The following is a 24,477-nucleotide window of genomic DNA, read 5'->3' as shown; positions in this document are numbered from 1 at the left end:
ACTGGGGCGGGAGTTCGGGAGTATTGCCATAACTCGTATAACGGATGCTTTTCGAAGGTTGAGGTAGACGATTTCCGAATGTTTCTTGGTTATGTGTTGAAGGATGGATACAGCTGGATGTAGGATTTGTTAGTTTGGGTGAGATATTATGCTTCCCCTGTATCCCCAACACCTGATTGCATAACCGGAAAATTTCAGGAGTTTATAAGTGGGAATTCAAGTAGCTCTTAGGATATCTTTCCGACGAATATATGATATGAAATTGGGGTTCGACGTCTAGTGGTCCGCCTATTCACGGTTGGTTTTACAGTGGTCTCATTGTGTCTTAAAGAGTCCTTGGCTATGCCGACTCGGGGACGCTTCGTATGTCATGTGCACTGCCTTGTACATGATGGTGCTGTACGATCGAGCCGTGTAGGCCCCACCACGAAAACTTCGGACGAAATCTCTATCATATCTTTGTTCCGTCTTATTCTGCAAGCAAATCCTTTGTTTTGTTTTGAGTTGTGGTATTCGAGTTGCTTCAGAGACAAATGTGGATTCCATCCCTTTCCTAAGCGGTGTTCTCATATTTCTATGTGAATACTAATCCTTCTTGCTTGTCGAGTTTGTCTTGTCAATCCTTTTTACCGGCGTGTTTCTCTTCAAGTGGATCCGATCATTTTCAACATCGGCAAGATCAACTCAGTTTTCGTCAATGGTGTTTGTTTCATTCGTCTCCAAGTTGCCTTTGTTTTCCCGCCCTCCCACCCTTGTTTCTTCAAGGACTCAGATTTCTTAATCAACTATCCATTTATTGATGGAAGTCTCTCCATGCTTACCCGATGGTTCTCAAGAATATGTTCTACTAGTTCATCTTTCTCCATTCTTTCCATCTCCGTCGGATCCAATACAAGCTTTGTTGATCATATATTTTCCTCATTTCAATACCTTCTCATACCGGTGCACCTCTTAATCATCTACTCCTCGCTATTCATTTGTTTTGGAGTGCCGAAGATATCTCAGAAGATTCGTGTTTCCACTCTGCTTTTGTTCAAGATCTTTCGAGGATGTCACCTCATTCAAGCCATTTAATTCAACCGGTGCAACCTCTCTTTTAAATCATTTCAACGGTGTTTCTTTGAGTGGGCCCTAACCCACAGGTCATTTTCCAGGATCTTACCTGACTCTTCTAATTTTATCGGAGTTATTCTCAAATTCATTTCAAAATTGACGTAAGAATGAATTGTCATCAGTCAATTGCCCTTATCCAAGACCTTTCAAATTCTTTTATTCATTGGTTCAACTTTTCTATTCTTCTTTATTCCGGAGTGTCTCAACAACTCACGGTGGTGTTTCTCGTCGTCTTTCTCGTCATTTGAAGAACGAAGAAGACTTTTCTCTCAACCTTGCTCCATTCTCTTCATGATTCGTCATTCGAGATTGTTGCCATCCTTTCATAATTGTTTTCGATTGTCAGAATTTTTTTCATCCATCCAGAGCAATTCGAGAGTCTTCTCAGTTTGATTATCTGGAGTCCATCAATTCAGGTTTATTCATTCTCAGCTTTTCACTTATCATTCTCCAAATCTTACCGGTGCATCGTTCAAGTAATCTCTAATCAGTTCGTGATCCCTTCGTTCTCATGTATCTAGTTTGTCTCAAGCACCTTCGTTCATTTGCTAATTCTTACCGGTGATTCACCCCTACTTCGATCATTTTCAATTCTTACGGTGGTTCGTTCAAGAGTTCTTTTCCTTGGTCACCATATCAATTTATTCGTTGTTTCAACCCTTCCGGTGGTTCGTTCAAGACCTTCTCAAGTTGGCTCCATATCTATCCTAATCCTTTCTTCGAGAATAAGTAATATGTCAAATCCGTTGATTGTCATCAATTTAATTGGTGAAGGATAAGCATAATGTAATTCTTATTCTTGTTTCATCGGGTGAACTAAATTCCCTATTCTGGGGGCTCATCAAATTCTTGTTTCCATTTGTTCATCTTTCTTTTCCGGAGTTCCAAGTTTTCTCTTTATCTCGTCGCAAAGCTTCATCAAATCATTGCAAGGCTTCAACCTTACTCTTCTCATCTTTCTTTTCGTTCGATCATTCTTTTGTTTACCGGAGTTCTTCATGAAGTTTCTGCATGATGGTCCATAAAGGACTTAATTCGTTATCGAAACGTTCATCAAGATTCTTTTCAGATGAGCTCAAGCATTCTTCATCTTGCAATTCGGAGTGCAATTCTTCCTTCCGTATCAATAGAGGTGGTATTATATCATTCTTGATAATTTGAGTTCATGTTTCATGATTCACATGTTGTCAAGAATGAGGTATTTAAACCCATCACTTTCGTCATTGGAATTATCTTGGGTTATATTTCACCTAAAGCTTTCCTTTAAGGATTGTCGCTCTTATGGTGTTTATCAATGATCCAAGTTCTTTATTTATCCTCCCGGTGAGATAGCTTCTCGTCTCCGTGTTCTTATCAATCCAATTCTTTTCCCATGAGTGGCAGGTTGTCACCTCATAATTTGAGATGTACTCCATAAGACCATATCAAGCTTATTCTTTTCGTTGTTGGCTTTCTAATAACTCCGTTCGACCATTCTCCTAAGGATGCCTTTTCAAGCTCAATTGTGGCACAACTTGGCATTTTCTTCCCCATTCTTTTATTTCAATTATTTATCGTCTATTCTTTTGTTCCGGAGGCATGGTGATGTTGCTCTCTTCAATCCATCATCTGGTGTGTCAAGATCATGTTCTTTTCATGCCTATCCAGTTAACCGGAGTGTGGTGCCATTCTGCTCAAGTTCTTTTTCGCCTTATCAAGCCTTGCATCTCTTTTCAACCGGAGTGCTGTCTAAGATTTTTTTTCTTGCCCCTTGTTCCATTCATTCAATAGTTCCGGAGGCAGTGTGTTGTGATTTCATCAAGCATCTTCTCATCTTACCAAGTTCTTATTCAATTCCTTTTCTTTTCAATCGAAGTGCTGCCCGAAGTTGTTCTTCCTTGTTCCTCTTTTCTAACGGAGTGTTTTCAACTTCGTTCATCTACATTACATTCCTCTTTGAATTTGTTCAACTTCTCAAGGCTCGTGGTTTCACTCGTTTGTCAAAGAAGCAACTTAGCTTTACCTCTTCTCTTTCTCTTCTGTTTTCCCTCCGGTGCCATTCTAGATCTTGGGACGAGATCCTCTCGTAGTGGTGGAGTGTTGTAACGCCCCGAGACCGTTGCGCCAGGTGTCTTCTAGTTATTCGATGTCGTTGTCATGTCATTTGCTTGCGTGTTGCATCTTATCATGTCATCATGTGCATTGCATCATCATGTTTTAAAACTTGCATTCGTCCAGGTTCTACGAGTTCTCTCCGTTGTCCGTTCTGAGCCCAACCACACTTGCACACGCCCGTGGCATGTCCGAAATATTATTTTATAAGTGGCCGGAAAATGTTCTCGGAATGGGTTGAAAGTTGGCATGTGGTGTTGTTATGTTGTAGGTAGGCCGCCTGCCAAGTTTCATCGCATTCGGAGTTCGTTTGATAGCTCAATCGTTAAACTATAGCGGCATTATAGCCGGGCACACATCGGACGTTTTCGGTCTCCGGAAACAGTCGCAGGGCCTCTCCTCTTCTCTCTTCTCATCCCTTTGCCTTCTGCACTACCTCTCACCGCCAAGCCCGACCTAACCTCTCTCGTCAGCCTGCGGACCTCCTCCCGCACGCGTCCGAAATCTGTCCCGGACCCGACCCGGACAGTCGTTACCGCTGTGTCCGGATCAACCCCAAACATCTACAAAACGTCTCCGTTTTGTTATTTGGACTTCCTTACATATTTTTTTTCCGTCCGTCCGATTACGATCGAAGGGACGAGATAGCCCCTAACCTATCCTACTCGCTATATATATTGGCCTAACCCTAGACCAACTCCCTCTTTTTCCTCACCCGCTGCCACTCCTCTCCCACATCGGGATCTCCTCCCGATCCAAATCCTCTCCGACCCCCTCCCTGTTTTTCTGCGCCGCCCAAATCACAGTAGCAGACTACCATCCTCGGCCGTACCCAGCGCCTCCAAGGCACCAGCCTCCCGTCTTCGTCCTTCGCCCCGAGCTCCTCCACTGTCACACAAGCTCCGCGTCCACCTCGTCGCCGGTCGACCGATCCAGCAGATGAGCCCTGCATCACTCCTTCCTTCCCTTCCCCTGCATTCTAGTCCCTCCTCTCACATCTCTCTCCCTGAACCAGGACACCGCCTCGTCTCCGCCCGCGGGCTACCTCAGAAGTCAGAACGAAGCTCCACCGTCGCCCTGGCTTCGGATCCAACCATCTCTGACGCCTCCTCGCCGGAGCCTACTGCAGCTCCGTCCCCGCCGCCGTTTGCCTCCGCTGCCGTCAGAGATGCCACGGCCGCACCCGAGCTGGCCTCGTTCCGGCGGCTGTCCTACTCGCTCGCGACAAGTCCGTCTTCGAGCCGCCGTGTCGTTTCCGTGCTGACCCCATCGACCAGCGCCACCAGCCTCCTCAGCTTCGAACGCACACGTGCCTGCCTCCCTCGCCTCGCAACATCATCCCAGGTCATCCGTGTCCGCCGCCATGGATTTCCTCATGGAGCACCACCATCGCATCCCCACGAGCCCGTCGGGTTCCGGCCATCCCCGTCGTTGCCGGACCTCCTCAGCTCACCGGAGCTCCTGCCACGTCGAGTCGCCGCCGTTGCCTGTTCTCCTCTGCTCCTCGAGCGAGCGCGGCCGCCTCGCCAGCATCCCAGGGCCCGAGCTCCGCCGCGCCAACGCTCGAATCCGCCGCCCTTCGTCAAGTCCGCGACCCCGTAGTAATCTGTAGCTAGAGCAAGATATGTAACCCCAAAATTTCTAAAATAAATTTATAGATGTGAGGTATTTATCTATTAATCATATTCAAAAAGAATTAACTAAATAGAACTTTCCAAATAAAAATGGCAGTAGTTCTCGTGAGCGCTAAAGTTTCTGTTTTTTTACAGCAATATTAACAAGACTTTCCCCAAGTCTTCCCAACGGTTCTACTTGGCACAAACACTAATTAAACACAAAAAACACAACCAAAACAAAGGATAGATAAATTATTTATTACTAAACAGGATCAAAAAGCAAGTAATAAAAATAAAATTGGGTTACCTCCCAACAAGCGCTATCGTTTAACGCCCATATCTAGGCATAAAAAACAAGGATAGATCTAGGTATTGCCATCTTTGGTAGGCAATCCATAAGTGGCTCTCATAATAGATTCATAAGGTAATTTAATTTTCTTTCTAGGAAAGTGTTCCATGCCTTTCCTTAACGGAAATTGGAATCTAATATTTCCTTCCTTCATATCAATAATTGCACCAATCGTTCTAAGGAAAGGTCTACCAAGAATAATAGGACATGAATGATTGCAATCTATGTCAAGAACAATAAAATCTATGGGCACATAGTTCCTATTCACAACAATAAGGACATCATTAATTCTTCCCATAGGTTTCTTAATAGTGGAATCCGCAAGGTGCAAGTTTAAAGAGCAATCATCAAAATCACGGAAACCTAACAAATCACACAAAGTCTTTGGAATCGTGGAAACACTAGCACTCAAATCACACAAAGCATATCATTCATGATCTTTAATTTTAATTTTAATTGTTGGTTCCCACTCATCATAAAGTTTTCTAGGGATAGAAACTTCCAACTCAAGTTTTTCTTCATAAGATTGCATCAAAGCATCAACGATATGTTTGGTAAAAGCTTTATTTTGACTATAAACATGGGGAGAATTTAGCACGGATTGCAACAAGGAAATACAATCTATCAAAGAGCAGCTATCATAATTAAATTCCTTGGAATCCAAAATAATAGGTTCATTAACATCTAGAGTTTTGATCTCTTCAATCCCACTTTTATCAAATTTAGCATCAAGATCTAAAAACTCTGAATTTTTGGAACGCCTTCTAGGTAAAGGTGGATCATATTCAGTCCCATCATTATCAAGATTCATATTGCAAAACAAAGATTTAATAGGGGACACATCAATAACTTTTAGATCTTCATCTTTGTTATCATGGAAACTAGAAGAACACACTCTTATAAAGGAATCTTTCTTAGCACGCACCCTAGCAGTTCTTTCTTTGCACTCATCAATGGAAATTCTCATGGCTTTGAGAGACTCATTGATATCATGCTTAGGAGGAATAGATCTAAGTTTTAAAGAATCAACATCAAGAGAAATTCTATCAACGTTCCTAGCCAAATCATCAACTTTAAGCAATTTCTCTTCAAGCAAAGCATTGAAGTTCTTTTGTGAATTCATAAATTCCTTAACACTAGTCTCAAATTCATAGGGCATCTTATTAAAATTTCCATAAGAATTGTTGTAGGAATTACCATAATTATTAGAGGAATTAGTAGGATAAGGCCTAGGATTGGATAAGGCCTAGGATTAAAGTTTCCTCTATACGCGTTGTTACCAAAATTATTCCTACCAACAAAATTCACATCCATAGATTCATTATTATTCTCAATCAAAGTAGACAAAGGCTTATCATTAGGATCAGAAGAAACACTCTTAGTAGCAAATAATTTCATAAGTTCATCCAACTTTCCACTCAAAACATTAATTTCTTCTATCGCATGCACTTTTTTATTAGTAGATCTTTCAGTGTGCCATTGAGAATAATTAACCATAATATTATCTAGGAGTTTAGTAGCTTCTCCTAAAGTGATTTCCAACACACAATTGGAGTGCTACTAAAATCATTGTTGTTGGTATTGGTGTTATCTTGAGCCATCGTGACAAATAAGCAATCCAACACACAAGCAAACGAGGAACAGGCAAAAAAGAGGCAAATAGAGAAAGAGAGGGAGGATAGGGAGAGAGGGCGAATAAAATGACAAGGGTGAAGTGGGGGAGAGGAAAACGAGAGGCAAATGGCAAATAATGTAATGCGGGAGATAAGGGTTTGTGATGGGTACTTGGTATGTTGACTTTTGCGTAGACCTCCCCGGCAACGGCGCCAGAAATCCTTCGTGCTATCTCTTGAGCACTGCGTTGGTTTTCCCTTGAAGAGGAAAGGGTGATGCAGCAAAGTAGCGTAAGTATTTCCCTCAGTTTTTGAGAACCAAGGTATCAATCCAGTAGGAGTCTACGCGCGAGTCCCTAAGTTCATCCAACTTTCCACTCAAAACATTAATTTCTTCTATCACATGCACTTTTTTATTAGTAGATCTTTCAGTGTACCATTGAGAATAATTAACCATAATATTATCTAGGAGTTTAGTAGCTTCTCCTAAAGTGATTTCCAACACACAATCGGAGTGCTACTAAAATCATTGTTGTTGGTATTGGTGTTACCTTGAGCCATCGTGACAAGCAAGCAATCCAACACACAAGCAAACGAGGAACGGGCAAAAAAGAGGCAAATAGAGAAAGAGAGGGAGGATAGAGAGAGAGGGCGAATAAAACGACAAGGGTGAAGTGGGGGAGAGGAAAACGAGAGGCAAATGGCAAATAATGTAATGCGGGAGATAAGGGTTTGTGATGGGTACTTGGTATGTTGACTTTTGCGTAGACCTCCCCGGCAACGGCGCCAGAAATCCTTCGTGCTATCTCTTGAGCACTGCGTTGGTTTTCCCTTGAAGAGGAAAGGGTGATGCAGCAAAGTAGCGTAAGTATTTCCCTCAGTTTTTTAGAACCAAGGTATCAATCCAGTAGGAGTCTACGCGCGAGTCCCTCGCACTTGCACAAAACAAATAAATCCTCGCAACCAATGCGATAAGGGGTTGTCAATCCCTACACGGTCACTTGCGAGAGTGAGATCTGATAGATATGATAAGATAATATTTTTGGTATTTTTATGATAAAGATGCAAAGTAAAATAAAAGGCAATGAAAATAACTAAGTGTTGGAAGATTAATATGATGGAAGATAGACCCGGGGGCCATAGGTTTCACTAGTGGCTCTCTCGAGAGCATAAGTATTCACGGCAGGTAAACAAATTACTATTGAGCTATTGACAGAATTGAGCATAGTTATGAGAATATCTAGGTATGATCATGTATATAGGCATCACGTCCGAGACAAGTAGACCGACTCGTGCCTGCATCTACTACTATTACTCCACACATCGACCGCTATCCAGCATGCATCTAGAGTATTAAGTTCATAAGAACAGAGTAACGCTTTAAGCAAGATGACATGATGTAGAGGGATAAATCTATGCAATATGATAAAAAAAACCCATCTTGTTATCCTCGATGGCAACAATACAATACGTGCCTTGCTGCCCCTACTGTCACTGGGAAAGGACACCGCAAGATTCAACCCAAAGCTAAGCACTTCTCCCATTGCAAGAAAGATCAATCTAGTAGGCCAAATCAAACTGACAATTCGAAGAGACTTGCAAAGATAACCAATCATACATAAAAGAATTCAGAGAAGATTCAAATATTGTTCATAGATAAACTTGATCATAAACCCACAATTCATTGGTCTCAACAAACACACCGCAAAAGAAGATTACATCGAATAGATCTCCATGAGAGAGGAGGAGAACATTGTATTGAGATCCAAAAAGAGAGAAGAAGCCATCTAGCTAATAACTATGGACCCGAAGGTTTGAGGTAAACTACTCACACTTCATCGGAAGGGCTATGGTGTTGATGTAGAAGCCCTCTGTGATCGATGCCCCCTTCGCGGAGCTCCGGAACAGGCCCCAAGATGGGATCTCGTGGATACAGAAAGTTACGGCGGTGGAATTAGGGTTTTCTCTCCATGTTTGATCGTTTGGGGGTACGTAGGTATATATATAGGAGGAAGGAGTACGTCGGTGGAGCAACAGAGGGCCCACGAGGGTGGAGGGCGCGCCTGGGGGGGGGGGGGTAGGCGCGCCCCCTACCTCGTGGCTTCCCTGTTGGTTGCTTGACGTAGGGTCCAAGTCTCCTGGATCATGTTCGTTCCAAAAATCACGTTCCCGAAGGTTTCATTCCGTTTGGACTCCGTTTGATATTCTTTTTCTGCGAAACTCTGGAATAGGCAAAAAACAGCAATTCTGGGCTGGGCCTCTGGTTAATAGGTTAGTCCCAAAAATGATATAAAAGTGAATAATAAAGCCCAATAATGTCCAAAACAGAAGATAATATATCATGGAGCAATCAAAAATTATAGATACGTTGGAGACGTATCACCCGCCCGGGTTGTTTGGCCACACGTCGGCTAGAAGAGGGACAAATCGTGGGTGTTTATTGGCAAAAAGCTTTGTAAAAACGAAGTGTGTGGAATGACTTCAATCATAAGTTTACCCGTGGGTGATGAGGTCAAAGTTAAACAGAAGGGTGGTGATGGACACTCGAGTGCGATAAGTAATTCTGCGCTCTACAGTGCACACGGTGGAAGAAACCAACTGTGTGCAATAATGTCAAAGATTGCAGTCGAGTTAGCTATACAGATCATGTGCTATGAGATCAACAAGGTAAATTGATTCGAGAATGGTTAATAAAATCTAAGACCATAAGGTCAAAATAGTGTTAGCAATATACAAGTCTCATACGATGCCATTTCAACGATTGTACCACAAAAGATCGAAATGTTACAAGGTTCAAATTTCAGAGTTATATGGCTCAAATTCGAAGATTACAAGGTTCAAACTGATATTAGAAATGAAATTCAGCTCATCAGCTGCAAACGCTCGTGCTGATCTGCTGAACATTGATATCAGAGAGGTTCAAAGTAATATCACCGCTTCTAAGTCTGGTTTCGAAACCTCACAATTTTTGCAAAGGGGCCATCCACTGAGAAGTCATGTATGGGGTTGACACGATGACTTTTGATTACTCTATCATCGGAAGTTCCAAAATGAAATTCAGCATTTTTGGATCCTACTCCATTTTGCCGCAGGCGCCGACGCTGATCAACAAACCATTCATTTTTGCGAAATAAATGTAGGGCAAACCTCATTTCCTTCAGCACCCTTGATCTGAGAACAAAGAACCTAGCGAATATAATCTCCGGTAAGGTCCCTCGGTAGGAGTTCAAAGTAATTTCTGAGAGATGAAGATCTAGGCATTCGAGGTGACTATTATATTGTATCACATTATCCACCACTGGGCCTAATCCTATCTGCAAAAGAAGAAAATGTGTTAGTGCCTACATGCAGTTTTGAACATTACTACATGCCTATTTGGTTTGCAGGATTTGTAAAATGCACTAACATGCCATCTTCGATCTGACATGATTAACATGGGCATTTGATTACATTCTAGAAAAATTTAGCCTTCTTCATAAGAGGTTGGAGTGGATGAAAAGTTCCCTAAGAAAACTTGAACTCCCTTATGGTTAACATTTAACAGGAAAGGAACATCACCTCGATATATAGCTTCTCCAGGGACGGAAAGCATCTCAGGAAACTGACAGCTTGCTCCAGGTTGGGGTCGATAGATTCTAGTGCCAAGACCTTCACTGTGCGCAGTTTTGGGGTCAAGCTTGTTGGGATCATTTTGTGAATGACAGACGAACAAACTTCTTCAAAATTAGAAATAATATTAATTTGTAGAAGGAGAGGTAGAAGGCGGCTGTTGTACCTGAACAGGTGTGGATCCAATAACAAGTTCGGAGTATTTGTGAGATGAGTAGCGCATCACTGTCAATTTTGGCGCAGAAATGACATTGATTCTTGTTGGACCTTCTTGATCAACTACAAGTAATCTCTCAAGTGCAGGTGTGTCCTCAATGACCATACCATGGTACACATCTTGTGATGTCTTCCTGCCGCACCAGCAACACACATAAATAGTCCGGAGAGTCATGGAGGTGATGTGGAAGGTAGTCAACCCATTGATCGCTTGAAGACGAAGGTACTTGAGTGCAGTACAACCACGGAGCAGGCGCTCCATGTCACCACTTGAGACGCAGACGGTGACGAGCTCAAGGTGCTTCAGTCATGGTATAATAAGAGCGGGCGCGTCATTAAGGGGGGATGGAAGTTCCTGAACTTGGTGATGCGCAGCATGGGCGCGAAGCGGAGTGTGGACATTGGCAGCGACCGCATATGCCCATCATTAAAAGTGAGATCCTCGAGCTGATCTAGGGCGGGGGATCGAAACCAGTCGTCAAGCTTGGCTTGGTCCTTGCCGTTGGAACGGAACTTGCCCGTTCTAAGGCCTTTGGTTTGGCCAAGGTGACTGCCGAGGATCTTGGAGAACACATCCAAGCTTTTGCGATAGCCATGGCAGAGCTCGTGGGTGTCGATGAGGTCGAGAGGGCTGGAGTTCCATAGGGGGCGCCACCGTCGGGAAAGGACGGTTGTTCGCGCCCCATATTTAATGGGGGGAGGGAGATGATGACTCTCAACATATCATCGAGGAGGCTGCTGATGAAGTCTAGGCCTGTTGGAGTCGCTTGCGGTTCTAGCTTGCCCCACCTCCGCTTGTTGGCAGCCCCGTTCTCCACCTCCGGAGTCTCCTTGTCAGTGGCGCTTTCTGATAGAAATGGGAGTACAGGGAATATTTAGTTAAAACAGGGCAACAGAAAAGTGTATTGGTAACTAGAAGTTATTAGGTAGGAATATAGTATGAAAAGGGAATAACAATTGGTTGCTTAAATACTGCACATTTCATTTGGCATTGCTGGGTGAGTCAACATGCAGCTAGTTGAAAAGAAAACTTACTTCGAACAAAGTCTGTACGGATGATTTTGTCGGGGAAGTTAGCATATATCTCATGACCAGGCCCTTTTATGTGCAGTGCAATTTTAGTGCGAGCTTTTAGTACATAAAACTTTGCAATTTCTTTCCAAAAGCCAGTGCCAAAATACGAGTCACCATGTCCATCAAGTCTTACAGTAGCAACGATTGTAAATCCATGGTTTGTGTGCAGTATGACATCCGTGGAGCCTTCATCTATGTAAAGGGAAAAATTATGCACTACATAATCTGTTGCATAGCAAGGGATGTTCTGCAGAAAATGGTAGGATTGTTAAAGAAAATATGGTAACATGCAAATATGGGCCCAAATTGAAAGAATTGTACAGTAGTTGAAATCAAAAGACAAAAATCTATAATTAAACATATAGGGTAAACATGATGTCATGGAAATATGAGAGTAATCGAAAGAACAATACGTCATTAATTTGCCTAATATAGAAAGAAGAGGGTGAAAATCCCCTTTGACGTATATGGTGCATGTGGCACCTTTTATCCAAAAGTGGCAATATTTAGAATATGTTCAGGAAACTAGGCCATGCCAACCGATTTAGGGTGAGATAGAACGTACCGCGCGCGTCCTCAAGTTATCTGGTACGGTAAGATGGAATCTCTGGCGGAGGTCGCAAAGTCTTGAAGTGTCAGCGCACTGTACATTATATGAATGAAAGAAAACCCTCAAACAACTCGAATAAAAATGAATTCCCGGCGATTTCCGCCGGGTGATTAAAGGAGGAAGATGAACTGGGATAAGAGATGAGATAATATCTCGTTAAATTAGTCACCTTGTCGTCCATGAGAAAGAACCCTCAGTACGACAGATTCCCCAACCGAGCGGAGCTGGGTCGACCACGAGCAGCGTCGAGAAAGTCGATGGCGATAGGCGGCGGCAGGCGGAAGTGGCGAAATGCGGTGGGCTTCGCCGGTAGCCTAGCGGCGGTAGGCATCGGGCTAAGTGTTTCCCGCCGCGATAGGCGATGCCATGGCATAGGTGCAGAGGAGCTTATGCAGGTGTGAACAGGGAACGTACTGAAGGGGCCGAGGGGGTGGATGGAGGGGTGAGGGTTTTTGTGACGCGGGGATGGTGAGGGTTTTCTTTTTTGAATTGGGTGGTGTGGGTTTTCTGTCCCACAAAGAATTTTGGGGGCGACGGTTTGCTAGAGCGAACCGTGTGTGATTGACGCAACAGGCAAAATGAAAGTCATTGCACACGGTTCCAATTTTGGGAACCGTGTGTGATTGACGTACTACCTCTGTCCTGGTTTATTGGCCCCCCCTTTGTAATTTTGACCAAATAATTAACATACTCAGACATAGATAATAAGCGTACACGTACATAAGCATAGTTCAACCATAAGTAGTACATAGTTCAACCACATTAAGCATACTCAAGCGTACACGGTTCGATCCATCCCACATCTCATCTCACATGCGGGCGGCACGATCCTGAAGCTTCTCCAGGTACTCGGCATACGCGCCGTGCTCCACCCTACGAGTATACTTCAGCTTGAAGGAGACAACGGTCCATCCTCTTGCATGCGCCAGAACACTTAGATATGCGTCATGAAGCTTCTGGTTGCAAAATGGGCATCCATAGCCGCCGTTCCAGGTCCTCATACGCCTGTTATGCATTCCCGCATAAAGCTCCCTCGGGATTTGCCTGTTGTACCTCCTTTGGACATCTTCATCCTCGCTATCCACATCATCAGACAGCACCTATACAAATAGTAAAACAAATTTGGCATCAAATCAATGATTACATGCCATGAAGTAGGATTAGGAATTTATGGCTATTTATTTATACATATCCAGAGATTATGGTTAGATTTTTAAGCACAGTCGTCTATGTATAGACCAATCTTAAAGAAAATAATGGCACAAACATATTTAGGTCATTCAAAACCAATTGTCAAGCCCTAGCTAGGCATTATTAGCATGAGCACTAACCCTAGTCGGATTACTAGCAGAAATCATTTGCACAGATGAAACAACTAATCACTTATCACATGTACCATTCAAACAATCAATACACTACACGGATCTAACAAAACTTACTCAGATTTCATGTCCTGGGAGAACATAAACATAGTATTTCTATTCCGAAAAGGGGGAGGCAGGAGTAACCAGAGAAACCCTATGATCTATTTGACACATAAATGGGTATAGGTGACTAACCAGCTGTCCGTCATCGTCGGAGTCATCGCCGGAGTGGTCGTTAGAGTTGCCGCCTGAGTGGTCGTCGGAGTCGGTGTGGAAGTCCGCTTCCGGCTATGGAAGCTCGACGCCGTCGACGATGTCAGGGTGCAGCGATAACTCGCCGGCGGTGACGGCAACCTCTGTCTCCATCTCCATGCCGTGCTCTGGTGCTTTAGCAGCCCCGGCGTCGCCACTCCCTCTGATGAGGCGCTTCGGCGGCATCCTCATACACTGACGGCTTTGAGGACTGAGTGCGGCGTCGAGGATGCAAGCGGAGAGAGAGTATTGTGTGTGTATAGCGAGGATGGGGTGCGGCTGCTCGGGCGCACCATTAATATGGAGTAGTTGGAGTTGTGGGAGAGAGACGGGCGGCAGTCAAACCGATGGCTCGCCTCCCGGTGAGCCTGCGCACCGGACTGTTCGCATGCCTACCAAAGTTTAACACAGCTACTCGCACGCCTCTCGATGACACTGCACAGCGAGCACGCCTCCATCAATTCACACACCTGCACGCACGCCTCCCCGTCTGCCTGCGCGGCGGACGCGTCCCGTCAACTCATGCCTGCTCGGACGGCACACGGGTCATGCAGTGTCACGTATATTGTTTTTCTATTTAGATGATTAATGATGCCACTTTATTGCATAACCGAAGCATGGCACATATCCACTGTTGGTCTAACGCTCACGGTTCGAATAAATAATCCATTTGGGATATTGTTTCCCAATTATTAATAATCATCCATCTGTAATTGGATAAAGATTACATCAAAACTGGTCTCAAATTTGACAAAAAAGTACAATGCCACTTTGTATTGGTGTCCATATGACAACATGATAAGTTTCATGAACTTCAAATAAGTTCTGGATGTGCTAGAATTTAAAAATCAAGATTCTCCATGTTTGAAATTTGTTGCACGGGGATTAAACATGCACCCAATGTGACACATGTGTTTTTGCATCCATTTAGGTGAACTGTCACATGTGCATATAGCTCAAATTTGATTTTTTGCACATTATACCCGTAGAAAATCAATCAATCAATGTACTAAAATGTCTCAATGATCTCTGTGATTTTTTTGAAATTAAAACTTCCCTCCTTTGGTAACATCTATGTTCACCACGGGATAATTAATTTAACATGCATCGTAGTGTGTGTGTGTGGCTGGGGGTGGCGGGTGGCTCGCAGTACACTGCGAGTTGTAAGCCACTGTGTGGGTTGGCTGTTTTGTTAGGCAGGCCGGTGCCACATCAGAGTCGTGAAATCTTTATTAAAACATTACACAACCCTTTCATACATAAATGTTTTGGCCACACACAGTCAATGGTTGTCCTACATGACACTCGATACTCGCGTGTGACGCTTTCTGTGGGCCCACGAGGTCATCGTCCATCACTTTCACAAACAGCCGACAGTGAGGTTAATTTGACCAGCAAGGTAGAATCTTTTTTGTTTGTGTTATGGTGGTATATAGTACGCGTCGAAGAGGTGGGAGGGGACTAGCATATATACTATACGTATGCGTCCGTGAACAAGTACACCTCACTCAGTGTCGAGACTTTTTGGTTTTCGAGGCACGTGCCACATCAAAATTGTGAAATTGGTTATTCAAACATCACACAACACCTTTTTAGGCCACATGTATATCCTACCTAGGACACTCACGTGCGACGCTTCCATCTGTGGGCCCACGAGGCCATCGTTGATGCATGCATGCATCACTTTGACCAACATTGGGAGAGGTTAATTAATTTCACCATCGATGATGATTCCTTTGGTACATATATTACGGCAAGAGCATATAGTATGCGGTGAAGAAGGGGGAAGGGGACCATCATATGTAGTATCCTTGATGAACCTCGCTCTGTGTGGGTGCATGGTTTATGGTTTTGAGGCATGTGGCACATCAAAGTTGTGCATTTTTGCTATTCAACATATATATGTTTGGCCCACATGCAAAGCGGTGGTGGTTGTCCTCTCACACCCACTTAAGCGGTTATCAGCGATATCGATGCTTTCCATCTGTGGGCCCACTTGGTCCATCACTACTTTTTGCCTGACAACAAGAGAGGTTAATTTGACTTAGGACGGGATTATTATTTTTCTCTGGGATGACATGCATGATACAGTTTGAGCACACACACATGCATGTGTATGCATGAATCCCTCCCATCGAGTCGAAATGGCTAGTACAACGACACATCATGAACCGATCTCGCTCTGTGTGGGGAGCTAGTGTACGATTTTTGCCACGCGCGCCACATCAATGTTGTGTATTCAAACATGCATGCACGCATCACCTCCATACATATGCATGTAGTGGTTGCCTTCGAACGGTACACTCCCTCGCGTGGTTATCGGCGACAAGCCTATATATTCGTGGGCCCGCGTGGACATCCATGATCACCTTGACCAACAACAAGATAGGTTACCATGGTGGATTCTTCATTTGGTTCGTATTATCATAGTATAGGTCATGGTGAGATTCAGACCTTAAGTTTGAGCGCATATACTATGCACGCATGCATGCATGAATCCCCGTCGTTGGCTGGAAGTGTGGTGTAACATACATATGCATCTCAACCTAACCCTTACTCAGTGTGGGGATTTCTAGTTCAAAATCACGGTGCCACATCAATGTTGTTCCATTGTTACTCAAAAACACACCTCTCCATACATATGTTTGGGCCACACACATGCAGTGGTTGTCTTCGGGGACTAGCTACTTGCGTGATTATTGGCGAGCTAGTCCATCTTCAGGGTTGCATGGACGGCCATCACTTTGACCAACAACAAGAGAGAGGGTGTACTGTTGGAAATATGCCCTAGAGGCAATAATAAATTGATTATTATTATATTTCCTTGTTCATGATAATCGTTTATTATCCATGCTATAATTGTATTGATAGGAAACTCAGATACATGTGTGGATACATAGACAACACCATGTCCCTAGTAAGCCTCTAGTTGACTAGCTCGTTGATCAATAGATGGTTACGGTTTCCTGACCATGGACATTGGATGTCGTTGATAACGGGATCACATCATTAGGAGAATGATGTGATGGACAAGACCCAATCCTAAGCATAGCACAAGATCGTGTAGTTCGTATGCTAAAGCTTTTCTAATGTCAAGTATCATTTCCTTAGACCATGAGATTGTGCAACTCCCGGATACCGTAGGAGTGCTTTGGGTGTACCAAATGTCACAACGTAACTGGGTGACTATAAAGGTGCACTACGGGTATCTCCGAAAGTGTCTGTTGGGTTGGCACGAATCGAGACTGGGATTTGTCACTCCGTGTGACAGAGAGGTATCTCTGGGCCCACTCGGTAGGACATCATCATAATGTGCACAATGTGATCAAGGAGTTGATCACGGGATGATGTGTTACGGAACGAGTAAAGAGATTTGCCGGTAACGAGATTGAACAAGGTATCGGGATACCGACGATCGAATCTCGGGCAAGTATCGTACCGCTAGACAAAGGGAATTGTATACGGGATTGATTAAGTCCTCGACATCGTGGTTCATCCGATGAGATCATCGTGGAACATGTGGGAGCCAACATGGGTATCCAGATACCGCTGTTGGTTATTGACCGGAGAACGTCTCGGTCATGTCTGCATGGTTCCCGAACCCGTAGGGTCTACACACTTAAGGTTCGATGACGCTGGGGTTATAAAGGAAGTTTGTATGTGGTTACCGAATGTTGTTCGGAGTCCCGGATGAGATCCCGGACGTCTCGAGGAGTTCCGGAATGGTCCGGAGGTAAATATTTATATATAGGAAATCCTGTTTCGGCCATCGGGACAAGTTTCGGGGTCATCGGTATTGTACCGGGACCACCGGAAGGGTCCCGGGGGTCCACCGAGTGGGGCCACCTATCCTGGAGGGCCCCATGGGCTGAAGTGGGAAGGGATCCAGCCCAAAGTGGGCTGGGGCGCCACTTCCCCCTAGGGCCCATGCGCCTAGGGTGGGGGAAACCCTAAAGGAAGAGTCCTAGGAGGGGAAGGCACCTCCTAGGTGCCTTGGGGGGGAGGGAATCCTCCCTTGGCCGCCACCCCAAGACCCATCTAGGGCTGCCGCCCCTCTAGGGGGTGGGAACCCTAGAGGGGGCGCACCCTCCTCCCCTTCCCCTATATATATGAGGCCTAGGGGCTGCCCAATACACGCGATCTGATCTCTGCCTGTTGGTGCAGCCCTCCCTCTCTTTCTCCTCATATCTCGCGGTGCTTGGCGAAGCCCTGCAGGATTGCCACGCTCCTCCATCACCACCACGCCGTTGTGCTGCTGCTGGATGGAGTCTTCCTCAACCTCTCCCTCTCTCCTTGCTAGATCAAGGCATGGGAGACGTTACCGGGCTGTACGTGTGTTGAACGCGGAGGTGCCGTCTGTTCGGCACTAGGATCATCGGTGATTTGGATCACGACGAGTACGACTCCATCAACTCCGTTCTCTTGAACGCTTCCGCCTAGCGATCTACAAGGGTATGTAGATGCACTCTCCTTCCCCTCGTTGCTGGTCTCTCCATAGATTGATCTTGGTGACACGTAGGAAAATTTTGAATTTATGCTACGTTACCCAACAGTGGCATCATGAGCTAGGTCTATGCGTAGTTTCTATGCACGAGTAGAACACAAAGTAGTTGTGGGCGTTGATTTTGTTCAATATGCTTGCCGTTACTAGTCTTATCTTGATTCGGCGGCATCATGGGATGAAGCGGCCCAGACCGACCTTACACGTACTCTTACGTGAGACTGGTTCCACCGACTGACATGCACTAGTTGCATAAGGTGGCTAGCGGGTGTCTGTCTCTCCCACTTTAGTCGGATCGGATTCCATGAAAAGGGTCCTTATGAAGGGTAAATAGCAATTGGCATATCACGTTGTGGTTTTTGCGTAGGTAAGAAACGTTCTTGCTAGAAACCCATAGCAGCCACGTAAAACATGCAAACAACAATTAGAGGACGTCTAACTTGTTTTTGTAGGGTATGCTATGTGATGTGATATGGCCAAAAGGATGTGATGAATGATATATGTGATGTATGAGATTGATCATGTTCTTGTAATAGGAATCACGACTTGCATGTCGATGAGTATGACAACCGGCAGGAGCCATAGGAGTTGTCTTAATTTATTTATGACCTGCGTGTCAACATAAACGTCATGTAATTACTTTACTTTATTGCTAACCGTTAGCTGTAGTAGTAGAAGTAATAGATGATGTGACAACTTCATGGAGACACGATGATGGAGATCATGATGATGGAGATCATGGTGTCATGCCGGTGACAAGATGATCATGGAGCCCCAAGATGGAGATCAAAGGAGCTATATGATATTGGCCATATCATGTCACTATTATTTGATTGCATGTGATGTTTATCATGTTTATACATCTTGTTTACTTAGAACGATGGTAGTAAATAAGATGATCCCTCATTAATAATTTCAAGAAAGTGTTCCCCCTAACTGTGCACTGTTGCGACAGTTTGTTGTTTCGAAGCACCACGTGATGATCGGGTGTGATAGATTCTAACGTTCACATACAACGGGTGTAAGACAGATTTACACACGCGAAACACTTAGGTTGACTTGACGAGCCTAGCATGTACAGACATGGCCTCGGAACACAGAAGACCGAAAGGTCGAGCATGAGTCGTATAGAAGATACGATCAACATGAAGATGTTCAACGATGTTGACTAGTCCGTCTCACGTGATGATCGGACACGGCCTAGTTGACTCGGATCATGTAATCACTTAGATGACTAGAGGGATGTCTATCTGAGTGGGAGTTCATAAGATGAACTTAATTATCCTGAACATAGTCAAAAGGGATTTTGCAAATTATGTCGAAGCTCGCGCTTCTGTTCTACTGTTTAGATATGTTCCTAGAGAAAATTTAGTTGAAAGTTGATAGTAGCAATTATGCGGACTAGGTCCATAAACTAAGGATTGTCCTCATTGCTTCATAGAAGGCTTATGTCCTTAATGCACCGCTCAGTGTGCTGAACCTCGAACGTCGTCTGTGGATGTTGCGAACATCTGACATACACGTTTTGATGACTACATGATAGTTCAGTGCGTAATGCTAAATGGTTTAGAATTGAGGCACCAAAGACGTTTTTGAAACATCGTAGAACATATGAGATGTTCCAAGGACTGAAATTGGGATTTCAGGCTCGTGCCCACGTCAAGAGGTATAAGACCTCCGACGATTTTCTTAGCCTGCAAACTAAGGGAGAAAAGCTCAATTGTTGAGCTTGTGCTCAGATTGTCTGAGTACAACAATCGCTTGAATCGAGTGGGAGTTGATCTTCCAGATGAGATAGTGATGTTTCTCCGAAGTCATTACCACTAAGCTGCTAGAGCTTCGTGATGAACTATGATATATCAGGGACATATATGATGATCCTTGAGATATTCGCGATGTTTGACACCGCGAAAGTAGAAATCAAGAAGGAGCATCAATTGTTGATGGTTGGTGAAACCACTAGTTTCAAGAAGGGCAAGGGAACGAAGGGATACTTCATGAAACGGCAATTCAGCTGCTGCTCTAGTGAAGAAACCCAAGGTTGAACCCAAACCCGAGACTGAGTGCTTCTGTAATAAGGGGAACAGCCACTAGAGCAGAATTACCCTAGATACTTGGTAGATGAGAAGGCTGGCAAGGTCGATGGAAGTATATTGGATATACATTGTGTTAATGTGTACTTTACTAGTACTCCTAATAGCACGAGGGTATTAGATACCGGTTCGGTTGCTAAGTGTTAGTAACTCGAAACAAAAGGCTACGGAATAAATGGAGACTAGCTAAAGGTGAGCTGACGATATGTGTTGGAAGTGTTTCCAATGTTGATATGATCAAGCATCGCACGCTCCCTCTACCATCGAGATTGATGTTTGAGTTGAGCATAGACATGATTGGATTATGTCTATCGCAATACGGTTATTCATTTAAAGAGAATAATGGTTACTCTGTTTATTTGAATAATACCTTCAATGGTCTTACACCTGAAATGAATGGTTTATTGAATCTCGATCGTAGTGATACACATGTTCATGCCAAAAGATAGTAATGATAGTACCACCTACTTGTGGCACTGCCACGTAAGTCATATCGGTATAAAACGCATGAAGAAGCTCCATGTTGATGGATCTTTGGGCTCACTCGTTTTTGAAAAGTTTGAGACATGCGAACCATGTCTATTGGTGTATATGCATGAAGAAACTCCATGCAAATGGACCGTTTTGACTCACTTGATTTTGAATCACTTGAGACATGCAAGTCATACCACATGGGCAAGATGACTGAAAGCCTCGGTTTCAGTAAAATGGAACTAGAAAGCAACTTGTTGGAAGTAATACATTTTGATGTGTGCAATCCAATGAGTGTTGAGGCATGTAGTGGATATCGTTATGTTCTTACTTCACAGATGATTTGAGTAGATGTTGAGTACATTTACTTGATAAATCACGAGTCTGAATTATTGAAAGGTTCAAGTAATTTCAGGGTGAAGTTGAAAGATCATCGTGACAAGAGGATAAAATATCTATGATATGATCATAGAGATGAATATCTGAATTACGAGTTTGGCACAAAATTGAGACATTGTGGAAATTGTTTCACAACTAATACAGCATGGAAAACCATAGTGTGATGGTGTGTCCGAACATCATAACTGCACCCTATTGGATATGACGCATATCGTGATGTCTCTTATCGAATTACCACAATAGTTTATGGGTTAGGCATTAAAGACAACCACATTCACTTTAAATAGGGCACCACGTAATTCCGATGAGATGTCACCGTATGAACTATGGTTTAGAGAAACCTATGCTGTCATTTCTTGAAAGTTTGGGGCTGCGACGCTTATGTGAAAAAGTTTCAGGCTGATAAGCTCGAACCCAAAGCGGATAAATGCATCTTCATAGGACACCCAAAACAGTTGGGTATACCTCCTGTCTCAAGATCCGAAAGCAACAAGGGATTGTTTCTAGAATCGGGTCCTTTCACGAGGAAAAGTTTCTCTCAAAAGAATTGAGTGGGAGGATGGTGGAGACTTGATGAGGTTATTGAACCGTCTCTTCAACTAGTGTGTGGCAGGGCACAGGAAGTTGTTCCTGTGGCACCTACACCAATTGAAGTGGAAGCTTATGATAGTGATCATGAAACTTCAGATCAAGTCACTAACAAACCTCGTGGGATGACAAGGATGTGTACTACTTCAGAGTGGTGCGTAATCCTGTCTTGGAAATCATGTTTCTAGACAACAATGAACCTACGAGCTATGGAGAAGCGATGGTGGGCCTGGATTCCAAAATGGCTCGAGGCCATATAATCCGAGAGAGGATCCATATATGAAAACAAAGTGTAGACTTTGGGAGAACTACTTGATGGTCGTAAGGCTGTTAGGTACATATGGATTTTAAAAGGAAGACGGACAATGATGGTAAATGTCACCATTAAGAAAGCTTGACTTGTCGTTAAGAAGTTTCCCGACAAGTTCAAGGAGTTGACTGCGGTGAGACTTTCTCACTCGTAGCGATGCTAAGAGTCTATTGGAATTATATTAGCAATTACTGCATTATTTGTGAAATCTTGCAGATAGGATGCCAAAAACCATTGTTTCCTCGATGATTTTTGAGGAAAGGTTGTATGTGATACAACCGGGAGGTTTTGTCAATCCTGAAAGATGCTAACAAGTATGCAAAGCTCCAGCAATCCTTCTAAGGACTGGAGTAAGCATCTCGGAGTTGGAATGAATGCTTTGATGAGATGATCAAAGTTTTGGGTGTATACAAAGTTTATGAGAAACTTGTATTTCCAAAGAAGTGAGTGGGAGCACTATAGAATTTCTGATGAGTATATGTTGTCGATCAGAAATGACGTAGAATTTCTGGAAAGCATATAGGGTTATTTGGAAAGTGTTTTTCAATGGAAAGCCTAGATTAAGCTACTTGAACATTGAGCATCAAGATCTATAAGGATAGATCAAAACACTTAATGGTACTTTCAAATGAGCACATAACTTGACATGATCTTGAAGGTGTTCAAGATGGATCAGTCAAAGAAGGAGTTCTTGCCTGAGTTGTAAGGTATGAAGTTAAGACTTAAAGCTCGACCATGGCAGAAGAGAGAGAAAGGACGAAGGTCGTCCCCTATGCTTAAGACATAGGCTCTATAGTATGCTATGTTGTGTACCGCACCTGAAATTTGCCTTGCCATGAGTCAGTCAAGGGGTACAAGAGTGATCCAAGAATGGATCACAGGAAAGCGGTCAAAGTTATCCTTAGTAACTAGTGGACTAAGGAATTTTCTCGATTATGGAGGTGGTAAAAGGGTTCGTCGTAAAGGGTTACGCCGATGCCAGCTTTGACACTAATCCAGATTATTCTGAGTAGCAAACTGGATTCGCATAGAAGAACAGTTATTTGGAATAGCTCCAAATAGAGCGTGGTAGCTGCATCTAGGAGATGACATAGAGATTTGTAAAGCATGCACGGATCTGAAAGGTTCAGACCCGTTGACTATAACCTCTCTCACAAGCATAACATGATCAAACCCAGAACTCATCGAGTGTTAATCACATGGTAAATGTGAACTAGATTATTGACTCTAGTAAACTCTTTGGGTGTTAGTCACATGGGGATGTGACCTTGAGTGTTAATCACATATCGATGTGAACTAGATTATTGACTCTAGTGCAAGTGGGAGACTGTTGGAAATATGCACTAGAGGCAATAATAAATTGATTATTATTATATTTCCTTGTTCATGATAATCGTTTATTATCCATGCTATAATTGTATTGATAGGAAACTCAGATACATGTGTGGATACATAGACAACACCATGTCCCTAGTAAGACTCTAGTTGACTAGCTCGTTGATCAATAGATGGTTACGGTTTCCTGACCATGGACATTGGATGTCGTTGATAACGGGATCACATCATTAGGAGAATGATGTGATGGACAAGACCCAATTCTAAGCATAGCACAAGATCGTGTAGTTCGTATGCTAAAGCTTTTCTAATGTCAAGTATCATTTCCTTAGACCATGAGATTGTGCAACTCCCGGATACCGTAGGAGTGCTTTGGGTGTACCAAACGTCACAACGTAACTGGGTGACTATAAAGGTGCACTAAGGGTATCTCCTAAAGTGTCTGTTGGGTTGGCACGAATCGAGACTGGGATTTGTCACTCCGTGTGACGGAGAGGTATCTCTGGGCCCACTCGGTAGGACATCATCATAATGTGCACAATGTGATCAAGGAGTTGATCACGGGATGATGTGTTACGGAACGAGTAAATAGACTTGCCGGTAACGAGATTGAACAAGGTATCGGGATACCGACGATCGAATCTCGGGCAAGTATCGTACCGCTAGACAAAGGGAATTGTATACGGGATTGATTAAGTCCTCGACATCGTGGTTCATCCAATGAGATCATCGTGGAACATGTGGGAGCCAACATGGGTATCCAGATCCCGCTGTTGGTTATTGACCGGAGAACGTCTCGGTCATGTCTGCATGGTTCCCGAACCCGTAGGGTCTACACACTTAAGGTCCGATGACGCTGGGGTTATAAAGGAA

Source organism: Triticum urartu, chromosome 2A (assembly GCF_056163025.1).
Source record: "Triticum urartu cultivar PI428250 chromosome 2A, HENAU_Tu73, whole genome shotgun sequence".
NCBI classification, from domain to species: domain Eukaryota; kingdom Viridiplantae; phylum Streptophyta; class Magnoliopsida; order Poales; family Poaceae; genus Triticum; species Triticum urartu.
The sequence above is the reverse complement of the archived record's forward strand: the minus strand, read 5'-3'. Positions refer to the sequence as shown.